We start from the raw sequence: 14387 nt of genomic DNA on the forward strand, positions 1-14387 counted from the left end.
AAAAGGAAGACATTTGCACTTTTCCTCAGAGAACAAGTACTTCGAAAATTATATCTGATGTTTATTATGAATGTATATAAATTATTTGAAAAAATAGATCTTATTTATAAAAAAAAAATTAACTAAGGTAGAAGCTTATTTAGTTCAAGTGGAAACTATATTAGCCAATTTAGATTATATTAAAAATAATATGGAAAAGGATAGAGAAAGTAAAGATATAAATGAATTATGCACTTATATGAAAAAAATTAATTTTAGGAAAAGAAAATAAAATTAGAAAGTAAATTTCTCTGTATGTTGTATGCACAAAAGAAGAATTAAATAAACCTCTGGAATATAGAATGAAATTTCCCAAAGGATTTTTAAAAGAAAAAAAATGAAGTATTTACTTAATTGTTAGGATTCTAGAACAACGGAAAGGTTAATAAATTTATCTAAGCCAAAGACCAATCCCGTAGTTTTATATGAGTTTTTTCAATCCTTAATTTCAGAATTTCTCTTTAGTTTTCTCATAAAAAAAGTACAAATTTTATCATTTTGAATGTTTTAATGATTTCTTCAATAGAATTGTATAATTTAATTTCAAGTAGATAGTTAAATTTATACAACGTTTATAAAGAAGAATTAGATGTAGTACGTAAGGATAGTCTTTTTAATAGCTAGCCTCTTTATTATGAATTATTAGAAATAATATATTACTCTATCGGATGAGTTTTTAAAAGTACATTGTTCATATAGAGGAACCAGTCTTTACACTGGAGGAGGGAGGCCTGGTCTGGTCCAGTAACTTCCCTCTTTGAAAAAAGGCAAGACATTTGCACTTTTCCTCCGAGAACAAGTACTTTAAAAATTATATTTTAAATTTATTATAAATCTATATAAATTATTTGAAAAAAATAGATCTTATATATAAAAAAAATTAACTATGGTAGAAGTTTATTTAGTTAAAGTGGAAACTATATTAGCCAATTTAGATTATATTGAAAATAATATGGAAACAAATAGAGAAAGTAATGATGTAAATGAATTATGCACTTAGATGATAAAAATTAATCTTAGGAAAAGAAAATAAAATTAGAAAGCCAAATTCTCCATATGTTGTATGCACAAGCGAAGAATTAAATAAAACTTAGGAATATAGAATGAAATTTCCGAAAGAATTTTTAGAATAGAAAATGAAGTATTTACTTAATTGTCAAGATTCAAGAACAATAGAACGGTTAATAAATTTATCTGAGACAGAAAAGTATCCCATAATTTCATCTAAGTTTTTTAAATTTTTAATTTCAATTTTTCTCTTAGTTTATGTAAAAAATTTTAAATTTTATCGTTTCTAATATTTTAATGATTTCTACAATAAAATTTTATAATTTAATTTCAAGTAGATACTTAAATTTATACAATGTTTATGAAAAAGAGTAAGATGTAGTACGTAAAGATAGTCTCTTCAATAGCTGGCCACTTTATTATGAATTATTAGAAATAATATATTACTCTATTGATAATGATGTATAAATATCCTACATATATTTACTTTGTAGCAAATATCAAATTTGTGAAGTATTTTGTAGCACATATTAAAAATTTGATTATAGCATGTATTCAATCATCAAAGTACTTTGTAGCAAGTACCGTTAGATTTATAAAATTCCAGATGAGTTTTTAAAAGTATATAGTTCATACAGAGGAACCAGTATTCACACTAGAAAAGCGAGGTCTAGCCTGGTGTAGTAACTTATCTCCTTTTGAGAAAGTGTAGACATTTGCACTTTTCCTCGGAGAACAAGTACTTTAGAAATTATATCTAAAATCTATTATGAATTTAGATAAATTAGTAGGAAAAAAATAGATATTATTAATTGAAAACAAACAATTGATTTTCTTTTGAATTGAGTATTAACATTTTATTTTTCTAGTTGTATTATTGATTTATTGATCATCTCAATGTGATCACTTAATTAATGAATTAGTAGATATCAAAGATTCGAGAGGAGAGGAGAGGTGGTGGGAGAAGGGAAAGGAAGGGGGAGGCGGAAATGAAAAGAGGGTACTTTTGGGGGTTTTGGGTGTGTATTTGTTTTTCCCAAGTAAAGCAAGGGATAATGAATTGCTAGAATTTTATCAAAGAATTGTTAGACGGTTGGTGGTTCTGTTTTACTGGGTGGGGGATGAGTGCTTTTATGTGTTTATTGTTTGGTGTTGTTCCTACACACAAACAATGCTTCTTCTGTCATTCTTAATTAATGTGAGGAATAAAATATCTATCTTTTAGTCCTTTTGGATTTCTAGTGAAATGATCATCTCAATGTGATGACTTAATCTCCACCGTTGGTTTACCAACCCCAATCCCAACCCTTTATAAAAAAAAAACAGGCAAAGCACTAGTACACTAGATCCGTGGTGTGGATGATCAGTGGTGGTCAGGTGGTGTTCAATTCAATTTATATTCTTGGATTCTGAAGTTCCGTGGTGGAGATGATCACTTTGAGTTTCCATGGATAGTAGGTCTTCTTTTCCATTATTAGTGTGCCTGGATGCATGTTTTGTGTATTTGAGTTGTATTTTATTTTTATTTTTATTTTTTAGCCATGGGGATATATTGGTTAGAGAGAAGTGATTTGGGGATGATGTGGTGTTTGGAGGAGAAGTTTCAATGGATTAGGTCTTCATTTAAAGTGATGGGGATGATGATGTGTTGTGAGGGAGGGCTTCAGAGTGAACCCGCAAGAGATGGCGTGTCGTGACTAGAGGAGATGATGTGTTGTTGGCACAGTACTACCTTGGGGTTTTAACGGTTCTGATTCAAGACTATAACAGGTGAACAGTGAAAGTGATGAGTGTTGTTGGTTGGGGCTAACAACACAAACATCGGTGGTTTCTAGTTGTTGATTTCCTTATTCAGGTATGTTTATATTATATTATATATATGCATGAATGTTTGGAATAATTATTTTATGTTACATCATGTATGTTAACAACATTTGGTTTCTTTCCAGTTATAAGTTTTCTCCAAATCAAAAATATTTTTTTTACTCAAAAAAAATCAAGAGTTTTTTATTAATTGATTGGAGAAGTATTATTAGTGGTTGATGTATGTTTCTATAGGTTTATATTGATCTCTAATGCTACTTATAACTCATCATTGGGCCTTGTTTCATGATTCTATGCTTTTTGGCTTTGCACATGTTTCATTGATCAGGGAGTCATTGGTGGGGAAAGAGTATGAAAATGGAGTTGCATGATTCTTTGTGGTTGTTTCTGTTGGAGAAGGATTAACTTGTTGGTATTATAGTCTTTGCCATTCTTATCATTTGAGGATTTGATTTTGGTTTTTCTCTTGGTTTATTGAGATCATCAGAGAGAATTGTTTAGATCATCTAATAGTAGCCAGGGCCTTTTCTTTGTAGTTTGAGCAATGGTTGATCGATTCTCTTTCATGTCAAGCTGCTTTTTATTTTTCAATTTATTGATGCTATTGTTAATTTTTTTATGTATTGATTGTATTTTGCATCACTCCATATTTGAAATTGTTCTAATTTGTGTAAGTTATATTGCCCTGTTTGATTTTGTTGGGTATCTTCTAGTGTTTTGGAACTTCAAGGTTGTAGCCACTTATAAGGCCAAAATCAGTAGTGGATATTTTGGCCTTAGAATTTTAAGTTTGTTACTACTAGAGAAGGTTTATATACCACTAATCAAAGCATGTTTTCAGCAAGAGTTGTTTTCATATTTTTGGTATATTTATTTTTTGAATGTTCAAATTTCAAATTTGTATTTATCAATAAAGCAAAAGTAGGTTAACTTAAAATCTAGTAGAGAGTTTTTTTTCTTGTTCCAGAGGGGTTTGACATTAGTACAAAACATTTGTGGATTTATCTCAGTGATATATGTTTCTAATTTGATCTATATGTTGTCATTTTTAATTTGTAGTTGTTGAAGTTGGTTCATGGTGCTTGTTTACAGTTGGAACTCCCTTTCTTTTGAACCGAGTATCTTCCAAAGGGGGTTTCCACATTACTAAACAAAATGTGATTTCATTACTACAAATTGTTCTCTATTTTGATGTATTTATTGTTGGTGTTTTTGAACTTTGGTTATCTAGTTGTCTGTGAGGCAGAAGTTGGTTTTTAGAGCTTGTGTTTTATTGGAATTTAAGGTATCTTTAGTTTTAAAATTTGGTGTCTTCTAAAGGGTTTTCATATTACTAAACAAAAATTGATCTCATTGCAATAAAGTTTTTTATTTTGATGTACTTATTCATTGTTGATATTTTGGACTTCAAGTGTCTAGTTCTCTTTCTTTCTTTCTTTCTTTCTTTTTTTTTTTTTTCTTTTTTTTTTTTGGATCTTCCACTCTATCAAAATCAGGGGTTTTTTAGTTCTAAAACTTGGTACCTTTCCAAGGAAGTTTATTATAGGACCTAGTATCTTTCAACCTCTTGATTTAATTAACTTGAAAATTTTGATTTTCCTATCTTTAGGAATTGAGAATTATTGACTATGGTGGTTACATTCGATATGTAGCTTGTAAGTTGGTTGTTTTTTTTAAACTATCTTATTTCTTGTTCATTTAGTTATCTGCATTTTTAAAGCACTTCCTCATAATATGGTATTTATGTGGCTTTTTATATAGGGTGTAGAGTCATTGTTGATGCTGGATGTTTTTCTTCTTTAGGTTATTTATATTTTATTGATTTTATGGATAACATTATTTGGTTTTATAAGTTGAGAAACATTGGTTGTGGTAAGTTAGAAATTTTTAATTTGATTAGGTCCTTTCCCTCATTGTTTTTTTTTTTTTGATGAATTTTGAAGTTATTATGTGGCATGGTTTTATGTAGTATGATGTTGCTTTAGGGATATTTTTAGAAGGAGTGTTACCCTGCCCTGCACCTTTATGGAACGAGAATATAAATAATAATAATTTATTATTTTTAATAATTTGTTGAATTTGAAATAATTCTGATTAGTGATCTTGTTTTCTAGATGATGAAGGTAGTGCACAGGTGATCTGTATAAATGTGTTGATGATTTGGGTAATTGGAAAATTATAGAGAATTGATGATAAACCATTGTGAGTGATGTTTTTATATAGTTCAATGTTACTCATGAAAAATGGTTGTTTCTTTGATGAGCTTTTTTATATGACTTTGTTTATTAATATTTTTGTTCACCTAGTTTTTTTTCATGCCTTTACATTTGATTCAATGAGGAGGATCATGGGTGTTAACTATTGAAGGAGGTCTACTTTAGTCATACCTATTATTTGGTTTGATTAATGGTCATTTTTGCCCATGTTCTTAATTGATTAATAGTCTTTAGGTATCTTGGATTCTAAAGGCTTTCATTTGGTGTTTGGAGGATCTAACTGAGGATTTGATCTTTTCGAATGGGGGTCTTTGAATCCTTTCACATATATACTCCTTCTGATTATCGTTTGATATATTTCTTTGGTTGAAAATGTGTGTGATAATCTAGTTTTGTAGGATAAAATTCTGTACTTGATTGATCAAGAAAATTGGAAATTCCTTTAATCTCTGATGCTTTGCTTGCTGGCAAGAAGGCGTGTTGGCTTGCAAGATTATTTTACCATTGTGTAATTTGGTCTATTATGTTTGTAATTTTGTAATTCATTGTTTTAGTTACCATCAAGGGAAACAAATCTTCTTTCAAAAAGTTGTTTTCATATTTTGATCTATTTATTGTTGGTTTTCTTGAACTTAGGTGGTGTAGCTACTGATGAGGGGTTAATTTAATTAAATTGAGAACATTGATTTCTTTTTTCCAGGATGCAAGGATTGTTAACAATGGTGGTACCTTAGATAAGTAGCTTGTTCCAATTCCCCTTCTCTCTCAGTTAGCCTTCTCTCATGGTGTTATTTATGTTGTTTTTTATTCTTTTTGTTCATGTTTAGTGTTATCTTCAGTACCTCCATGGTCTGCGGTGGAAAATTTTGTAGGGTTCGTTTATTAATTTGTTTTATATATTGTCTTTGGCTGTATAGACTCAGTTTATTTTAGACGTCCAAAATCATTGATTAATGGTGCATTTCATTTGATTTCTATGATTTGAACTGTTACCTTTGCTTCTTTGTCAGGTGTAGCTTTGTGGATGATCTAAGACAAGAGTATGAAATAAGATAATTTTGTTTGTCAATGTATTTAACATATATCTGTTTTGTAACTTGGTATACTGCATCATGTAGGTAAGCTTATGTCGGTTGCTTCTTTGTAAGGCATTACTTTATGGATGTTCTAAGATGAAAGGGAGCATGAAAGAGATATTTGTTATGTCTAATAGTGTATTTGACATATTTATGTCTTGTAACTTGGTTTGCTGCATCATGTAGGTAGGTTATGTAGGTTATAGAAAGTGATTTGTATAATGCATTGATCTGGTAAAGGTATGGTTTTAGTTCTAGGCAATAACAATAAAACATATTTATTGACACTTATCATTATTGGTGAAAATGTGGTTTAATTCATATTTTGTTTGCTTCAATTAGGAAGTGTGGCAATCAATGGGAAATCATAACTTGTCTTTGGAGTATTATTGGAATGATCTTTCTTATAGGGAGAATCTGGAAGTGACTGTTTGTGTTCTTCAGAGTATGGGTTTCTTATCTCTTGAAGTGGGCTTCATACTTGGTAGAAAAGTTTACTCCAAGCTTCTTGTATATTGACCCTTTTGGTGGTGATTTTGAACTTCAGGTTTATAGTAAGCAATGTGGCAGAAGTAGTCTTGTGGAACTTTGCTCTTTGTCAGTATTTGCCAAAGGGGTTTTCTATGACTAGCCAAAATTTTCTTTCACCTCAACTAGTTGTCTTTTGTATTTTGATACATTCGCTGTTGTTTGTATGTTGTTACTTCAGGAATGATTTTAGATGGAATGATATCTTATACTGCTGCAAAGTGCATTAATGATTGAGTAATTGACCTAGATTTATTGGCACTATGGTATCTTCTCAGTTGATGATGACTTGAGCAATATTTCATTTATTTATTTATTTATTTAATCAGAACCTCTAGTTTATCCTTTGGATTTTTCATTGCTGATGGAACCGGTATAAACTAGTTGTTTCCTTTTGGTCAATGTGGGACACTATAGTTCTTATTGATGAAAATTGGAGAGTGATAGTTTGGGGCATTGCTATATTTATGTTCATTGATCTTTGCTTTCTTTTCTAGATGATTTACTTTCTAGTTTAAATTGAGTTGGATAGCTTGAAGCGCCTTCTTCATTTTTTTTTGGGTGGTCATTGTTGCTTTCTATGGTGCTCACAGGACTGTGTAGATAGCAAGAGATGGGAATTCCTTTTGTGTCTATTGGTTTTTATGCCTCCATATAAGGTCTTGTTGGTTTGTTGTTGATCATTACTTTTACGTTAGTGTGTTTGATTTGATCTTGATTTATGTAATATGTCTCACTGAATAAATGTCGTAAGAAGGTGGTGGTTTTGGTTTCTATCTTGAGTATGCAGCATTCTTTTATTTGTTCAATGTTTTCATACTACTTTTGTGTTTTTGAGATCTCCGTTGTTAAATCCCAAGCTTTTGATGTTTTGAGGATCTACTGCTCTTTTAAGATTATTATGGCTCAATGAAATGGAGATACTTTGGAATTCACAAGAGATGGTTTTACATGAACCATATGGAAAGTTTTCAAACTATTTTCTACTGAAAGAGTTGAACAGTTAGGAGTCTTACATGGGATAGCCAGGATTCAAGAGACTGTCATTGTTGCTGAATTTATCTAATTTTCGTGCAATGGGGTTTCTCAGAAAGGGGTTCTGATTTCTATTTGTTATATTTTCCTTTGAAGTTTTGAACATGTTAATGTATATTTGGGCTTTGCATGATAAATTGTCAATTGGAAAGAGTATGGAAAATTGAAATTCATTGTTTGATGCTTGGTTTTCTCTAGAGGGGTTTTTCACCACATAAAGTGCTCTCTTCTATTATTTTTTGTTTTGATCTATTTTGACAAGACCAAAATTATTGGTTGTTTGAAATTGCCTTTGGTCAGACTGTGGAGTCTGTTAATTGTGGAAATCGATATCTTTCAATGGTACGCTGTGTGTAATTTTTTTTTCTTTTTTGGACAATGAGCATAGCTCAAGAAAAAAAACTAGCTAGGAAAGAACTTAAAGAGAGAGGCCCTTCTTGAAGCAAGCGTCCTCTAGCCAGAAGGATAACTGCATTCCTTTAGCAAAAAGGGTCAAATCTGGATTAGGATTGCTGCGGCGTGGAAAGCTAAATGGTCCGCAATTAGGTTATCTTCTTGGTTAATGACATCAATCCTGGGACAATGAAGACTATTAATCAGATGTTGGAGGTGAAGGGCTTCATTCATTAGGTGCTAGCCAGCAAGGGCTTGAAGATTTTTGACCAGATTCAATATGTTCGTACAATTAGTAAAGATTTGGATGGGATTCCAGTTCCTTTTTAAGCATTCCTCCAAGGCAAGGATCAAAGCAGTAATCTCAGCATGGAGGGAAGACTCACACCTGATGTTTGCAGCACCTACAAGGAGAAAACAACTTTGATTGTAAGTTAGCACAAAACCCCGACCGCTTCATTAGTGCCATTAATCTAGGAAGCATCTGAAGAAAAGATAATTGAGTCTAAAGGATTAGAGAAAGAGTAATCCCTTCGAGGTGGCTTGGCCTTCCTATCATACTCAGAGGCAAGACTAAAAGCTTTCTTTTGAATTAAGTCCATTTTTGGTGCAGTTTGAATAAAGATGATGTTGCAACGGGCTTTCCAAATTAACCAGTGAGTGATCGAAATTACAACTCTCCCTAAATTAATATCACATGTAAACTATGGGGCAATGGAAAACCAGTTACCAGTGTATAAGGTAGAGAGATAATTCTCCGGTAAACCCATAGAGGCCAAGATGGGCTTCCAACAGGCAATGGAGTGATGGCAACTCTAGAAAATATGAGCCACAGATTCAGGAGTTAAGTAACATAAGTAACAAAAGTAATAGAAGGTTAACGGACCAAAATTCAAGTTATAGAAAACATCGCAAGTGGGAATTTTGGCATGGGCAAGCTTCCAGATAAAAGTTCACTCTAGGGGGCACTTCTAGTTGCCAGATTTTTTTCCAGCCCATCCAAGGAAGAACGGTAGAAGGGCTATCATTAAGAGAGGTGTAGACAGCAGAAGCAATGGTGACACGAGGTGATTTGAGCTTGGACCATTAGATCCAATGGTTGTCCAGGCTATCATCAAGAAAGACTTTGTTCAGCCAATACAAATCGACATTCAGGCACATAAAGAATTCAATTCGAGGGAAGTTCCAATGGCCATTACCAGTATAAACTTCAATGGTAAGAGAGCCCAAAGAATCATGTGTATTAAAAAAGGTGGGTGTCTTAGCAACCGAAATGTCGTGAATCTAAGGATCATCGCAGAGATTGGTCAGGTTGGGGTTACAAATGTTTAATTTGAGTTAAACCCAATCTTGTCCACAGTTTGAGTGATGGTTTTGCAAAGCCACAAGGAGCAATTGTGCCGAAAGGGGGCAGAAAATCTCCAGCTAGGATACTTCAATTGAAAATCTTAACCTAATGCTTGTCGGGGTTATTTAAAACCGCAAAAAGATTTTTGGACATAAGAGCATGCTTGGTCGAGGGAAGATTCTTGATGCCAATCCCCACCTTAATTTTGTTTTGGGTAACAATGCTCCATCCAATTGAATGGAAGCCAAAATTCCTGCTACTAGCACCCCAAAGGAATTTCCTCAGGAGCTTGTAAATGTCATTAATAGTAGTGTCAGAAATGGAATAAACAAAGAGGAAACAGAGAGAAGATAGAATGCTACTGTTAATCAACACCACTCTGCCAGCCAGTGGTGGAACGATATATTTATTGTAGTTTGTCCGATCCAATTTTTACACAAAAAAACATACATTTATAATTTTTATTTATCAAGACAATAAAAAATTAAGGGGCCAAACAAAAATTTTTTATAAATATTTTCTATATATATATATTTATATATTATATCCTGGCTAATAAAAATCACGGGTAGAACCAATAAATGTTTGTAATTTTTTTTATAGTTTTTATTCTATATAAACTAATTTGTAATAAATGAAGGCTAAACAATAATTTTTTTGAAAAAAAATTCTTTTATATTATATAAACCAATATATATATATATATATTTATATATATCTAAATAATAAATATTAATTTTGTTCCAAACACTATTTTTTAAAACTCTCGGTTTTAATTTGTAAAAAATTAATATTTTTGGAAAAATGAAAATAAAGATCCAATGAATTATTAATATATATATATATATATGGAGAGAGAAGAGAGAGAGAGAGAGAGAGAGAGAGAGAGAGAGTGTGTGTGTGAGAAGAGAGAGGGGGTGCTTCCAATTTCCAACTCCCTCCATTAGTCCCTCTAATATATTTATAAACATATATATAAGATTGGTTGGTTGGGGCCAAGGGGATGCTCAAGTATCCCCTTGACCCCTCCATCGGCCCTGTTGCCAGCTAAGGAAAAGGTAGAGTGATACCAGGAGTTAACAGCAGTATCGATCTTCTCAACCAAGAATCGACAGTTAGAAACATAAAGCTTTTTAGGAGAGATAGGAACACCAAGATAATGGAAGGAAATTTGCCCAGATTGATATGAAGGATTTTGGAAATTGAAGCGGCAAGCCTTTTATTGCACCAAGAGGGGAGAAAGATTGCCGACTTCCCAAGGTTGGGCTTCTGGGTGATAATCTCCTTATAAATCTCCAAACAAAGAAGGCAATTCTTACTAGTTTTCTTGAAGCACTAGTAATCAAGATGAGGTCATCAGCGAACATAAGGTGATTGAAATTGTTGGGAAGATTTAGGTCAAAGCCAAGGATCATGTTAAGGTGAAGGGCATGGTTCAGATTGGCTGTAAGGTTGCAGTTGACAAGAATGAAAAGAAGCAGGGAAATAAGATCACCCAGGTGGACACCTATAGAGGAAGAGAACCAATGTGTGTGGGATCCATTAATTATCAAAGAAAAGGGCAGAGGAGAAGCAATCCTGCATCCAAGAAACCCAAACAGCAGGGAAACTCATTTTGCGCAAGATGGCTAGGATAGCAGTCCATTCAATTGTGTCGAACGCTTTCTCGATATTGACCTTGGCTAACATCATAGGGGAACTAGTTCTTGATTCAAGAAAATGGAAATTTCCTAGACCTCTAGAATGTTATCAAAGGGCGAGAGGCCCGGAATGAAACCTGATTGCTCTTGGGATAGTAGTTTATGAATATCGAGCTTAAGGCGAGAGGCAAAAATTTTGGTAATAATTTTGTAAGAAACATTATAAAATAAAATAGGTCAAATTCATTAACACGACAAGTATTATCAGTCTTAGGGATGAGGGTAATGTAAGTTCTGCCCCAAGAATTTGGGAGTTTACAAAAATTGAAAAAGTGAGAGACAGCTTTGAACAAGTGATCCCCGATAAGATGCCAGTAAAAAATATAAAAATCCACATAAAGACCATCGGGGCCGGGAGATTTTCCTCTAGGCATAGCTCGAATTGCCCATTTAACCTCCTGTTTAGTCACTAGTTTAGAAAGAGTCTCCATGTCATCACCATCTAGAGCCGGAAGATATCTTGGAAAAGCAAACAACGTTTGATGAATAGTTTTAGAGGAGGAGGAACTCCAAAGGGAGGAGAAAAAATCTAAAAAACAATTGTTGACACCCTCTGGAGTAGAAAAAGAATTACCTGATAAGTCATCGACAATGGAGATCTTGTTTCCGTGCTTCCGGACACGAGCCATATAATAAAAGGAGATATTCTAGTCACCGTTAATTACCCATTGCATTCAAGCTCTTTGAGCCCAAAAGATTGAATTTTGAAGAAGAAGAGCATTGTGGCGATTGTAGAGACATAGAGCCAAACATTTCCATATGAGAGGGGTCTGCGGTCTCAGTCAAAGAAAATTCCTGCTCTATGTTCTTAATTTCCCCATCAATGGTTCTAAAACCTGGAGCTTTCCACTTAATAATGTTTGCTCTAGTACGAACAACACAACTAGAAAAGGATAAAAGAAAGGAAACAGAATTGTCTTCAGTCCAAGCATTGGAAACACAACGATGACATCCCTCATAATCAAATAAGAAGTTTTCAAAATGAAAGACATTTTTACGCATAAAACCCTCATTTTTGGTAATTATAAAAAGAGGGCATAATTAGAATCGGTACGAGAGAGATGACGATTAAAATAGGAGGTAAAACCATTCAAATAGCTGACATTGGCAAGGAAACGATCAAGCCAAGCCATCTGTGAGATGAGTGGCTTTGACTGTTACACCAAGTGTAGTCTACACCAGAAAACCCTAAGTCTAAAAGCTAGTTTTATGAAATAAACTGAGAGAAATTTTGAGATTTAGCAGAATAGGGGTGACAACGCCAATACTTTTATTCCAGAGATCAATGATACCACCTGACAAACTGGAGGCCAGAATAGTAACCCATTTCCATTTTCTATTGAAGATCTTGTAAAATTTGAGAGCCCTGCAGCATCAGCTTTGGTTTCCACCAGGAAGATAATGTGCGGATTTAATCAGAGAGCAAAATCTTTGATACGATAAATTGTGTAGGGATTGGAGGCATCCCTACAATTCCAACTCAAAACTTTTATCAGATTCATGGACAAAAAGAGAGAGGGGGAGAGAAAAGTTATGGGTTAGGAGAGTTTCTTCTCTTTTTTGTCTTGCTCTCAGACTCGGTTGAGTCCCTGCAAGTAAGATCTTCACATTTAGCCTCACGTCGGTATTAGATAAGGGATCTGTCATCGTCAAGCTCCATGTCTTCCTCCGAGTTTCCAGAGTAGTCAGTTTCTATGTCTGAGTCGTTGTTTTCCATTGGGTTAGGGTTTTGGCGGAGGGCATCTTAAGCTTTTCCAACCAGTTTTAGATGAAGAGAGGGGGCGTCTTCCCTCTTAGTTGATAGAGAATGAGAGATAGATGAAAGCAAGACTGGACAGTCCATCTCAATCAACAGTGCTCTAGGGTCAGAAGCACTCGAAGAAGGTCCTCCTTGAGCAGTATTTTTACTAGTTTTAATGATAAAGGTCTATTGAAGACATGGGATGGGATCAAAAGAAGAGTTTTCACCAAGTTCCCAAGCAATAACAACATCTTGGAAGTCAACCAGCACCGCTTTTCCTTTACTATCAACTGGCGGCTGATTAGGCACTTGTCGAGCGACTAGAGCTCCACCCCCTGCCATGCCTCATGGAACCCCCACGGGATACATGAATGGTAGGATCATTTTCCATGTGTCCATCATCAAGCCTTGAAGCATGCCACGTCTTGCTATCCCCCAAGTCATCTCCCTGAGTTCACCAACCAGAAGCACCTCCGCCTCTCTGCCGTCGATGGCAAACTATCAACCAGGGCCAATGTTGCTCTCAAACGAGTTGCCAATAGCCAAGCAAGGATCGGTGTTCAGATCAATATTGATGTCATCCATTTCCATACAGTTTTAAAGGTTTTCCTGGCTACCTCCAGTCTCATCAGAATGCATAGCGATCTTCATCGTCGCCAACTCCTCAGAAAGAACCGAAGAGGGCATCGGTGGGTGAGGCACATGGATCCAACTACTAGTCTTTTGTTAGCTATTTTCTCCATGTCTAATGAGCCATCATCTGAAGCAAAAGATAGGGAGCTTTTCGCACTAGACCAAGGCTAGGATGTTGTTTTCACCATATTTGACCCTGACCCCTTGTTGGAGTAGGAGACGGAGGTCGATCTGGACACAAACTCAAGCGAATCTAGAACATGACCAGGAGAGGATGTGATCATCAACCTTCAGGACCTTGACAAAGTAAGATACCACCGTCTCAAGGGTTTCTCCATTCCCAAGCTCAATTGGGAGATGATAGATTTGGATCCAAACTGCGGCGGTTGAAAGCTTCTCAAAAGCTGGTTGAAATCCTTTACGCCAGGGCTTTAGATGAAGGATTATACTAGCTACCATCCAAGGTCTGTCAAAAAGCAGTTGGTTTTGGAGCTCCTCTATCTCGTATTGTATGAGGGAGAGATGTCCAAGCGAGCATCCTAGACATGAAAGCTAACAATCTTCACCCAAGAACTTCCTCCTTTAATGCTACTGAGAGGTTTGGGAGGAAAAGGATGGTTTGACAATTCCCCAGGTGGAGGAGCCCCAAGGCACGCTTAGAACAATTAGCCGCAGAAGTTCAGCAGAAGCTCCAGGTAAAGGAGATCAAACAGGTCATCAGGTTTGATCTGTCATATAATGGAAGGCACTTTGGGCTGTGTGTACTTAATACTTTGTTTTCCTAGGAGGGGTTTCCATGTGGCCACACAAAAAATGCTTTGTTTTGTGGAAATTTCCTTCTTTCAG

The 14387-nt window shown here is 34.6% G+C and overlaps 1 long non-coding RNA gene across 4 annotated transcripts; it reads left to right on the forward strand.

Annotated features, from left to right (window-relative positions):
* The first annotated feature begins 2374 nt into the window (after nt 1-2374).
* On the forward strand, nt 2375-6932 carry LOC120249658. Of its 4 annotated transcripts, XR_005532869.1 has the most exons (4): nt 2375-2501; nt 2587-2902; nt 3200-6608; nt 6711-6932. It is a non-coding gene; the product is annotated as an uncharacterized LOC120249658 (long non-coding RNA). The 4 variants fall into 4 exon arrangements; XR_005532867.1 differs by having other exon boundaries at nt 2377-2501; nt 3200-6932; XR_005532868.1 differs by having other exon boundaries at nt 2377-2501; nt 5788-6932.
* Nucleotides 6933-14387: the final 7455 nt, after the last annotated feature.

The sequence above is a fragment of the Dioscorea cayenensis genome, chromosome 19, assembly GCF_009730915.1.
Source record: "Dioscorea cayenensis subsp. rotundata cultivar TDr96_F1 chromosome 19, TDr96_F1_v2_PseudoChromosome.rev07_lg8_w22 25.fasta, whole genome shotgun sequence".
NCBI lineage: Eukaryota > Viridiplantae > Streptophyta > Magnoliopsida > Dioscoreales > Dioscoreaceae > Dioscorea > Dioscorea cayenensis.